Below are 12,609 nucleotides of genomic sequence, written 5' to 3' on the forward strand. Positions count from 1 at the left end.
ATAAAACTTTACAGAAACATGACAGTTCGTCATGAGGACACTTATGGTCCAGCCAGCTATGTCTACAACAAACACAAATACAGTTCAAAATACAGCAACTAAAATCACACCACAAACCTTGCAAGCAGTAATGGATAAAAAGCATGCAAAAGGTGAACAAATGCCATTCTGGGTAGATCAAAAATAACACAGTTAGAAGCAGTATTCCCAAATACCAGCCCTTATAAAAAACACAGAATGCTAACAATCAGCTTGCCCATGGGGATAACACCACAGATAGAGGATTGTACCTCTTGGGGTACAGTTTTTGCTGTCATATATAACATGACACATGGTATCCTGTCATTAGCAGTAATACCAGACGTGTCAAGACAAATACAAAATGAGTATGGAGCAGAACCTGCTCTGAACTTAGGGATGAAATTACTAGGCAATTTTGCCCAGGTATCAGCTATATTATTAGCAAATATTTAAAGGGGAGGCAGTATCAGTGGCAATCAGTCAACGCCTAATTAAAAAAACACCTTAAAATCCTCCTGCTAAACCGCTCCCTCCCGAATGGATAGTCACGCTATCTCTGTCGCTGGGGCTCTCAGACTATACACTGCTCACTTCCCCCTCAACCCGCCTTAGGACTAACTGCGCACTTTATTAATGGTGCCTTCAGTCTACCTCAATTTCAACATTCAACTTGACTACCTCAGAACTCAAATTTGAAGAACAACTGTTCCTCCAGATCTCCGGGACATCCATGGGGAGTGTTTTTGCCCCGAGCCTCGCCAACCTCTATGTACATCAATTTGAACAGAACCACATCCTCAACCATAGCAACCCATTTTTTGATCATCTGGTGCTATGGAAGAGGTATATAGATGATGTTCTGGTGGTATGGCGAGGCTCAGTAAGAGAAGTCCAGTCATTCCATCTATGGCTCAATGAACGCAATCCACACCTCAAATTCACGCTAGAATACAGTCATGAAAGACTTTCCTTCTTGGATTTATCCATCTTTCCTGAAGCTGGGAGTCTCCAAAGCGAGCTCTTCACGAAACCCATGGCGAGAAACTCACTTTTGCTTTTCAACAGCTACCACCCACGTTCCCTTAGGGAGAATCTCCCCGTGGGCCAATTCCTCCGAGTTAAAAGGAACTGTTCATCGAAGGACTTGTTTAAGAAACATGCAACTGTACTAGCTACTCACCTACGGGAGCGTCAATATCCTAAACAGCTTGTAAACAGAGCATGGAAACGTGCTTCAAACAATAACCGTGAGGCATTGATTGAGAGACGTCCACCTAAACCACCACCAACACGACTCACGTTTGTTAGTACATTCAATGCAATGTCCAACAACGTTCAAAAATCGGTTCGTAAACATTGGGGGATTTTAAACACCACTGATGCCAATATCCCCTTACCGCTCTTCGCATTTAAAAGGGCACCAAGCTTGCGAGACACTCTTGTCCATACCAGACCTAGGATATCTAACACTGACAGCTCTACAACCCTATGGGGTCTCCCACCGGTTTCCGGTCATCACCCATGTGGGTCATGCAGTGTTTGCCCTCAGACGGCTAAAACCACCACAGTCAATATAGGGACAGGTAAGACGTGGGTCCTTAAAAAACACACAAACTGTAACACCGACAACGTCATTTACATGATTACCTGTCCTTGTTCCTTAAGATACATCGGTTACACCACTCGTAAAATCAAATTGAGAATTGGGGAACACAAAAGTACCATCAGATGTCGTAAACAGGCCACCAAACTAACAAACCATTTCTTAGATCACAAACACACGGCTGACGAAATGAAGTGGGTTATTCTTGAACAGCCATACATTCCCCCTCACATTAGTGATGTGTCTAAGTTTCTATTCAAGAAGGAACAGAAGTGGGTTTTTCTTCTGAAAAGCCACATTCAGGGCCTCAATGACGATATACCGTGGACATCGCTGTAAACAACTAGTCCTGGTATATCGTTGTTCATGATTGTCTCGTTTCAGACAATTTCATTGGGATTTAGAACCTTGTATTTCCAAACTATACGAGTCGTTTCACATCTCTCTAGTGAGCTACATACACCGCTCTTAAATTGACGCACTCGGTGAAGAGCTGCATGGACAATAACTCCATGGCGCATGCGTGGAGTTGACACATACGTTTGTCCCTTGGTTCGTGCATGCGCAGCCGATATAGCATCTTACACGGCGCAAGCGCACACTAGCGATAGCGTCTTCACTTCTGATTCAGCGCACATGTCAATTAATAACACCTGCCACAGCTGTAGCCAATTATTCTATCAATACGGGTATAAAAGGACATGCACGTTCATCAGCCAGTTACCTCCACTCCCTCTCGGATGTTGGTGTAGAGGTACCGACGGACAGGTAGGGCATTTCATTGTGTTGCCCCTTTTCGTAGTCATCATACTGCCAAGCCGAGTCTTTTTAGTCTTGACTCTTTCTCTACCTTTCCCTGCATGGTCTTAGTTATTTGCTCAAATGAGGTCGAGTCTCTTTTTTTACACAACTAGTTTTTGTTAGGAGAATATTGGAAATGTGTAATTATATGCACGTAAGTACCTCTGATATCTCTCGGAGGTCTTTATTACATTTCCATCCTAACAGAGCGGGGCCTCCTTCTTCCCGAGTGGGTGCCGGGTGAGGTGAGGCATACTCCCACACAACGCTGGGTGAGTCAGTACCTTTTTAATTTGTTTGTGATTGTAGACACGTCAAAACCGGTAGAACCTATTGTCTACTGTGCTAGCGGGGAGACATTTTCTCCACCGCACTGTTTGTGTGCTTAGTGTTTGTTTCTTGTATCCCTGATACCGTTAGACACTATATTCTTTTCTGATGTACACTTCTCTTTTCTCTTTAGGAGATACCGCAAGAACTGGATTACCACCAGTACACATCTGGGCTCAGAGGAGCTGGTAGGATTTATCCAGTATATAGTGTACACAGTCACTATTTTTATTTTGATTTGCAGTCGCAGTTTTCACTTGGTCCTGAAGAAAACTTGGACCAATAGTCCATCTAGCTGAAACATGTCGACCCCCACACACCTTGCCTTTATATAGTTATTATTTAAAACTATTTTGGCATTTTTAATTTTGACCCTAGTACCATACCTATTAAACTTATTTTTGGTCCTTGGAGTCAATTTTATCCTCACTTTCCTCACACAACTTTTCACTTGCACTGCACCCCATTAGCATCACCAGTGAAGCACTGTGGTCTGAGTTTACATCACTATAATCCATCTCCGCATCATTATTAGGTGCATTGGTCGAGATTTGGATTGATGATACATCTCCCACGTGACGATACTCCACCAGATGGGTGGGCTGATGGGATTTTTTTCCAGCCCAGTGCTATCACTCTAGTGCTACTAATGGACTCATGGTTCTAGATTCAATACGGCACACCTACAGTCACTTGGACCAGGCTACTTCCTTTTGTTTTGCTAGTTATAGTAAGGGCGTAAGTGGTTCTGGTCGTTAAACATGCCCTGTTGACCCTCCCCACAATATTTTTCTACCTCAGAACTCTACCACTACCTCTAGTGGACTCAACTAGCTTGGACGGCTGAACTTCTTTGCTCCACCGCAATTAGCACTCATGAAGGCTATCTCTGGACTCTACCCTACCTGTAGAAACCTCAACTCTCGTTGGTCCTTCTAACTTCTTTGCTGAGGACTGTTCTAATGATGTTTCCTGAAACTATGTTGTAAAGCGCTCCGATACCCATGGGTCTGGCCAGCGCTATATAAAACTCCAACAATAAAATAAAATACAATAAATTAAAAAACAGGAACATGAATTACCTAAAATAATTGACACTGCATATGCAGAGTTGGGCAGAGACAGTTCGGGTGGGAAAGCAGCAAAACCTCAGCTGATGGGTAGTCCCGAAAAGGACACCTTTAAGCAGGCACCTGCTTCTTCAAAGACGGAGTGGAACAACAACAAAAAACCAAAGAATAAAGAAAATACATCTCAATCCAGAGTTAGATCTCCTCCACATAAACCCTCCTAAAGGAGGTATAACCTTAGGAATAGGGACAATATTAGAAAACCTGACAGGTATCAGGATACTGATACACGTTCCTCTTCTTCCTTTCAGGGTTCGACGAAAAACTCAGAGAGTGAAGGGTAGTCAGACAAACAAGAAGAGCGTACAAAGTCCAGAGACAAGCACCACGATCAAGAAGATAAATCTTCTTCTTCTTGCAGAGATTTATATAGCGCAAACTTGACCCAAATCGGGTATCAGAACACTTTACAACACCAGTATAGAAAAATACGGGTACCTTTTATAAATGTTTTTGTTCTACTAAGCATGTATTGGTTCATACATTAGGCATCTTTTCCCATCAGTTCTTTGTACAAATAAGTAGACACAATAATTCATGAATATCCAGAACCAGTGAGCTGTCAATTACACTGGAACTTCTAGTTAGTCTGTTATCAGGTTGTTTGGTTATGGCTCAGTGAGATAACATTTCACATTTACTCAGTTTAGCAGAAATTATACACTAGAAACACTTAGTGAACACCTTTTAGGCCTTTTCAATTGGATTAATCTAGTTCATTACTCAGCAAATGCCAGTTCTATTTCAATTCCCCTCCCGCCTTCTTTCCTGTCAAGATGATTGGGGTCGAAACTCAACCGGAATATAACAATGATAGTAACTCGTCTCATACCGGTACTCCTGAGGCGCTTTGGTAATGAGCCAGCAATAGCAATAGTTTGTGTGTAACAGGTCACCAGTTCTTATAAAGTCCTGACAGAGTGGACTCCTACCGATCAGCACACAGTTCTGTCAAGTTCCTTGGCTCCACTAGTTCCCCCAGGGCTCGTGGCGTAGGTTACAGTGATCTTATCCCTCACCATCCCATGGGTTCCCGCTTACTTGTGACAAGAGCGTCTGGTGCACACAGTCAACCGTCTTCCACGGCTTCAATCACCTGTCCCTCGGTACCAGCAACGTTGCTATGTGTCTGCTCCCCTTTTCAGGCCATAACGTCCCACCTCAGCCTGAAGGACAGGAAAGACGCATACCCTGTTGTCAGGGAAGCCTGCGCGGGAGATTAGTGTCCTCCGCGCGGCGCCGCCTCTCTCCTCAGGCAGCTGGTTCCTGGTCGACACTCCTCCCTCCCCTTCCGGAGGTAGCGTCCTTCCTTCTACGGGACCTGCACACTTCCAGAACTCTGGTCCCTCGCCTCTCCACTGTGTCTGCCTCTCCTCAGGGTGGTGACGGGTCCCTCCCCCAGGCACTTCCTTCACTGGTTTTCTCCTTCCCCTTCCCGAAGGGAGCCCGCTCAATCCCTGGGGAACTCACCGGGCTTCAACACTGCGGTCGCAGCAGCTCCCCTCCCCCGCAGAACCCGCTCCTCACCAGCGCCTCTCCGCGAAGGGAAGACGACTCCAGGACAGCGCTTCCCTATTCCCGTGAGTAGTGGTCAACCACAAAGGAGGGAGGGTGAGGGGATTGGGGGGCCTTGGGATGAAGGAGGATGAAAAGTTCCTTCTATTCTTTGGTAAAGTGATGTTCACCGGATAAAGGGGGCAGATCTCCTATTCCGCCCAAACCTTTTCCAGCAGTCTTACAGTTTCATCCCCGCGTCAGGGGAAAGTTCCTTGTAACTCGTGGGGACCTTATGTCCAGTAAATAGAGTTAAAATCAGTTTGGCCAGATCTGCAGTCTGAGGGTCGGTGTCAGCAGTAAGGCAGCAACCCTTAGCGAAGGAAGTCTACCCTCTGAGAGTCCTAACCCCCCTAGTGCTACAGACTGCACTCCAGCTAGCTCAAAAGTCACTCTACCTCCTCACATCTACAATGGCCGTCCTGTCACTGGCCTTTTATAGGCTGGCCACTGGCTGCCAGAACCAGCCAGAAGGTTCTAGAGTTTTCCCTATGTAGACCAATGGGTCAGAAACTCTGAGGTAACCGTTTTGGCAGTTGCCAGCCACCATTTTAGGTCTCTGTTTTTAACAGTTTTCTTTCTGAGGGGAACTAGGTCTTAAAGAAAAATAACAATAGGAAAGGCAACACCTAGCCCCTAGACAACGCAAAACATTCTGATGAACATAAAAGATGGAAACACTTGGAGGCCAAAGGGGACAAAATAAATAAATAGTTGGTAGGGAACTTCCAGAGGCAGACAGGTCTAACAGTATTCTTATCATTTAAGTCCTGATAAAGTTCCTTATGTGAAAATACTGGACTTTGGTGACAGATTGATTCCCAACGCGGACCGCAGGTCCACACTGATTACAGCGGCCCACGAGGGTATTGAGTCTGGGCATGCAGGCGTTTCGGCTACTGTATCTCAGTTACAACAACGTTTCTGGTGGCGGGGACTGTACAAACAGATGCATGATTATGTCCTTCAAAGTGACATTTGTCAGCAGATTAAGCCTTCAACTGTTGCGCGTCCGCCTCAGACACAGTTGTACATTTATAATAGATTACTTGGTTGTGTTTATTTAAATCACTGGGGTCCTTTTTCCGCTGATACTGCGTATAAGTACATCTTATTTGCAGTTGATTCTTGCACACGCTTTGTTTGGGCCTGGCCGCACCGCAGCGCTGATTCGCGAACTGTCATAAGAGACTTGCGTGTCTTTGTGGGAATTTTTGCCTGTAGCACCTTCCATTTGGACCAGGGTCCAGCGTTCGCCTCGAAGGCGTACAAGGATGCCATGAGTTCATTGGAGGTCCAAGTCAAATTTATGTCTCCATACCGGCATGAGAGCAACAGTGTTGTGGAGCGAATGAACCGTGATTTAAAGCAGTCTTTGACAGCCAGGGTTATAGCTACTGGCAGGAACTGGCTAGCTCATCTCAATAGCGTACAGCGTGCACTTAATAATCTCCCTAGAAGGTCTCTGGGTGGGCGGACCACATACGAAATGCTCATAGGTATCAACATTTTCTTCCCGTACCTTGTAGGTCTAGACCAGGCGGCGGCTGCCCCCTTTGACGTAGAGGAACATTGTCATGTTTTACAGAATCTACAAGAGACGAGAGACCGTCTTGCAAAGGAACACCTGCCCTCCACATCAGATGCTGCGTTGCAGATTCCAGTAGTTGGCTAGCTACCCAGAGTTGGAGAACTGGTTCGAGAGAAGATCGAGAACAAGAAAGAATTTGGTCCCTCATATCTAGCACCAGTTCCTGTACTTGGAGTGCAGGGCACAAGAACAGTCATTTTACCTCCACTTCCAGGTCGTAAGGAAAAAAGGTACATCTCCATTGACAATGTCAAATTACGCAGAGTGGCCGATTCTTCTTAGTATGACACCTGCAGTCTCATGTCCATGTCTGTTTTGGCTCTGGCTCCTAACACCAGGCCTGACTTTGCCATCAAGATGCCTGCTGTTTCAAGTCCTTTATTGAGTATCCCACTTGATAATCATCTTGATGATACAGAGTATACTTACCCCACAGACTTATCAATGCCTGATCTACAAACACGTTTGGCAATGGAGTCCAGATTTTCATTTGACACTAACTCTACCACATCAAAGTCCCCTTCAAAAATCTGTTTTTGCTACATGGTTTAAAAAACATTTTTTGATTCCTCCTTGGACCTGCATTTGGTTGGTGCTTTTTTCAATTTTTTTGTTCATGGCAATTGGATTTGTGGTGTATTTTTTCCGTCTTTTAAACGGACACTACGTTGAAGAGAGAATGTCTATTCCTCACATTAATGGAACATTGGCACCCCATTCCTCCTCACGCAGATTGAAGAGGGTCCTGACTTTTGTAAACATTACTGCTTTGCCAGTCTTAGATGGGATTGATCCATGATCCCACAGAGGTTATAAATGTCCAGAATGTCCTAAGAGTTTCTATGGGGGATGTGATTAAACAAAATATACGCTCTGATGATTGGGATGTTCAAGCCGTAGAGGCTTTGTTTTCAGATTTGAAATATTATGCTGCTTTTGATGCTGAATATTTATATTTAGATTCAGCGAATTATGGGGATTTGTTTTGTTAAACACTTTGGCAATCATTACCTGCATAAGGCAAACACCAGGAGGAATATGGTTAATTATACGCAATGGGAACATTGCCCCGCTCCTGTTGAAGGCAGCTCCAGTTCTCTTTTACAGAACTTCACCTATTTTACGGATTTTAATTAGTCAAATCCCAATGCATTTTATTTTAAGATGACCGAAAAGTCCACTTCCAAAGTTAGACTTACCCACACAAAATTGTTATATTCCAAGTCCTTTCTTGACCAATTGGCTCTTGGGGGCTATAAGCTGTGAAAAGACACTATTGGTCTCAAATCTGTTTGGGGTTCTAAAAGTTGGCAAGTGCAAGGCACTGAGGCTTTGCATCGTGCATGCCTAACCCCGAACATATGTTGTTTTTGAATTCTACTATTTCACAAACCGCCTGCTTTGGATTGGCTACTACAAAAAAATAAAATGCTCCTTTTCCAGAATTGGAAGAATACCCTGGTTGGGATAATAACACCAGTTTTTCTATCAGAGAATTACAGACCCTATTGCTGAATTCTACATTTAACATATCCAGTTTGGATCCTAATGGTTGGTTGTTGTGGCAAAAAAGTGCAGATTACTGCCAACATAGTTTTCTGGGTTTAGCCCCTGGCTATACACAGGTTAGGGTGGATCCCCGTTTTGAGAGTGACCATTCTGTGGCTACTTGGTCTGTGGGAAAGTTATGTCCAAATTGGCTCAAACACTCCACTTTAGCGTCCGAGAATGAGAACACGGCATTAGAAATAAATATTTCAAACTTGCTCAGGTCTCTTTTTACTCCCTGTTTTGGACTGGTATGAGAGTATAAGGAAAGAGTGTTCTTGTTTTCCACATTGCCTGAGGTAACCTAAGTCGCATGTTCTGGGTTGTCTAATCATTGGTTTCTTTGCTATAGGACTAAGAGCTAATGAGACACTGAAGCTAGTCTGGTAGAGGATGTTGGGTACTAAGGTGAGTTTTGGCACACCCTAATTCACTAAGGTCCTAAGTCTCTGTGCACAGATCTGTGTAGGAACATAATGCCTGCAACTGGGAGATCTTAGATCAAGTTGAATACCAAGGGTTGATTGACACTTGCACCTCTCAAATGAATAATCCTTTGTTTCCTGTATTGAAACCTGACAACTCATATCATCTAGTTTTAGATTACAGACATTTAAACACTTGCACAAATAAATCTGTAGTACAAAATGCACACAGTGCTGCACTAATGAATAACATTTTGCGTAAAAAGTACAAAACACTAGATATCTCAAATAGATTTTTTTGGAAAAATATAGCGCCTTAAAGCAGGTATTTAACCGCATTTTCCGCGTTAGGCTAACAGCATCAATTTTGTCGACTCCCCCCGGGGTATAAGAACAGAATGGGGTTGTTTTCAGCCAGAGTAACTGAATTCCTTCATAATCTGGATGAAGAGGCATTGTCCTATGTGGATGATATTTATCTAATGGATGATGATCTGGAGGAACACTTGAACTGAGTAAATACCATAATATTGCGATTTGCCTATGAGGGCAACACATTTAATTAAAAAAAATCAAAGATAGCCCACCTCAATGTCCTTTTTCTCGGATATGAGCTTTCAAGTGAAGGGAAACGCCTAGTGTGATGATGTGACTTGGTTCCATACCCAATGTTCTAGCATGGAACCAGGTCTGTCTAAGGTTCTGTTAAGCAGTGTTCTTAAAGTTTCAGTTGATCCCTACTTGCTGTTGAATGAGGTTGTAATAAATACCTCCTACTTTAACCATCACTTCGTATGATTTATCTTTATTACACTGGTGACGCGAGGATGGAGAGATGGACTCAATAGAGGATTACAACCTGAACAACAAGAAGAAGCAAAGGAAAGCTTACTTGCAGTTTCTGACACCTTGTCGAATATGTTGGGAGTAGAAGGGGTCTGCGGAGAGGTGTCGATTTAATTGAGGGTCCTTGAGGAGGATTTGGGGCATGCGGCATTGTTGTGCAGTTGCAGTGGCACCGCGGGAGCGGTTAATCAAGCTGACCCGCACAAGCCGGTGTGCCTTCCACTGCGGTGTGAGGCCTTGAGCAAGCGCGACGCACTGCTTGCGTTCCACTGCGGAGAGAGGAAGAAGGCAAGCCCCATCTCCAAAGGAAATAGCACCGGTTGTTGATTACGTTTGGTGGCGGCCATCTTAGGTGTGGAAGCAAATGGAAAGCAGCGTCGGCGCACGAAGCGACAAGCCCAATCTCCTAAGGAAATAGCACCGGTTGTTGATGACGCTTGGTGGCGGCCATCTTAGGTGTAGAAACGAGCAACAAGCGGCATATGTTCTCGAAGCATTTTGTGTTTGTTGTCACGGTGACAAGCATACCTGGTAGAGCTGGATCGGCGCGAAGATCATTTTGGGATCGCAAATGCTGTGATAGGCACACCAGAAGAAGCAGTTTTTTTTTTAAAAATAAAAAAAACTGTTTGAGCTTGTCGATGCGGTGACACGCTCATCTGTGACTTAGTTACCTTGCAGTGGCAGCTGTGGGGGTTAAAATACGAACAGCTGTTGGAAGTAGAAATACTTTTGCTTGGTGAAGGCAGTTTGGGATTTGCAGTATTCGCCCCAACATAAATACTTTGGGCAAGAAGAAAATAACGTCTGGTGGTAACTGTTTCTTTTTTTTCTTCTCTTTCATGTAATATTTTAATGGTTGTGCTTGGACTCACGGTGACAGGCACACCTTTTAGAACCACATAAGAAAACATTGGCATGTTGTTTGTTTTTCTTTAATTTAGCTGGAAATTGAAAGAGGTTTCTTTTACTCTACTATTTTGACGTGATAAAAGCAAAGAGGGGAAATGCAGAATGCGACAGCTCCACCGTTTTTTTTTGTCAGATCCAGGGGAGCCAGCAATAAAATGGAAAAAATGGAAAAAGATTTTTGAGAATTCTGCAAGGGTCTGTGGCACAAGCTCTTTTGCTGCACTGTCTAGGGGGTGAAGGTCAGGAGGTTTTAGAAAATTTGCCACAACTTGCGCAAGCGGTTCAAAGAGGCTTAAAAGAATATGAAATTTGTGTAAAACAGCTAGATCTACACTACTTAACTAAAGTTAGTTCTATTATGGAAAGGTAGTATTTTGGACTGCGGGAACAAGGAAAAGATGTGTTGAGGAGTTTTTTACTTCTTTACGAAAATTGGCTTCTAGTTGGTGGAAGAAAGGATTAGGGATCAGTTTGTATTGAGATGTTCTAGTGACAAAATTAGAGAGGAGCTGTGGTTGAAGGATGAGCCGCCTTTGGACGAAGTTATGATTATTGCTAAACGGGTAGAGCATATGTTAAAGTGTGTAGGAGAAATAAGGAAGGTGGGAAAGGAAGATACTGCCAGTAGTAAGGTGGAGGAAGTTGAGTGTCAAGTAGTGCAGGAAGATGATAATTAAAAAAATAAATCAAATGATGAGAATATCCGGGAGAAAGGTATTGTGGATGATGGTTGTGCAGTGTGATCACAGTTAGGGAGGAGGGTTGCAACATCTTTTCAAGGAAATTGTTACAGATGTGGCAGGTTTGGACATATGGCAAATGCAAAAGACTGTCCGGCTCTCAGAGTCAACTGTAGTGTATGTGGTAAGAAAGGACATTTTGGAAAAAAAATTTGATTGTGAAGTAGAAGGGATTCAAGGTCTGAAATAAAAGAGGTTAGTTTCCAAGTAAGTGAAAGTGAGGTGGAACATCCCTCTGAGTGGGTCTTGGTGGGTGATGTCAGGGTCAAAAGGAAATTTGATTTGTGTTCTCATATCACCTTTGTTTCTAAGGAACTTTTCAGAAATAAGTTTCAGGAAAAAAATAAAACTGATGAAACCTGATATTAGGCCAACAGGTTATGGTGGGTTACCCATTAGGTTGTTGGGTTATTTTGTTGATTGCATTGAATATAATGGAAGATTCACCGATGCTAAAATTTATGTAGCTGAAAAGGGTGATAATTTATTGAGCTGGACTCATCAAGCTCGTTTAGGCATCATGCTTAACCCTAATGCGCACCCTTCTATTCAAGTACAGTCTGTTGGTGCTAAACCTGTTGCGGCTAAGGTCAGACGCATTCCTATTCGTGTCCAAGAGGCAGTACAAAAGGAGATTGATAGGTTGTTGTCTACTGGAGTTATTCAGCCTGTTGAGGCTACGGAATGGCTAGCTCCCATTGTTGTGGTGCGCAAACCTAATAATGAGATTCGTTTAGGTTTGGACCTTCGGGCGTTGAATAAGGAGGTGGTGGTTGACAAATTCCCTCTCCCCAATATCGAGGAATTGGTGTCAACGTTGGATGGTGCTTGTTATTTCACCACTTTGGAGATGGCATCGGCCTACCACCAGGTTCCTCTTAGTAAAGAGTGCCAGGAGTTGACGCCTTTCATAATGCCTATGGGTGCTTTCAAGTTTTTGAGGATGCCTTTTGGGCTGGTTTCCGCAGCCTCTGTGTTCCATAGAATTATGGATGATCTTTTTAAGGGTATATCAGGAGTTAGATGTTATCAGGATGATGTGTTAATCTGTAGGAAGGATGTGAAAGAACATGATGAGAGAGTACATTCTGTCCTGAAAAGAATGTTT

Source organism: Lissotriton vulgaris, chromosome 1_1 (assembly GCF_964263255.1).
Source record: "Lissotriton vulgaris chromosome 1_1, aLisVul1.2, whole genome shotgun sequence".
Lineage (NCBI taxonomy): Eukaryota > Metazoa > Chordata > Amphibia > Caudata > Salamandridae > Lissotriton > Lissotriton vulgaris.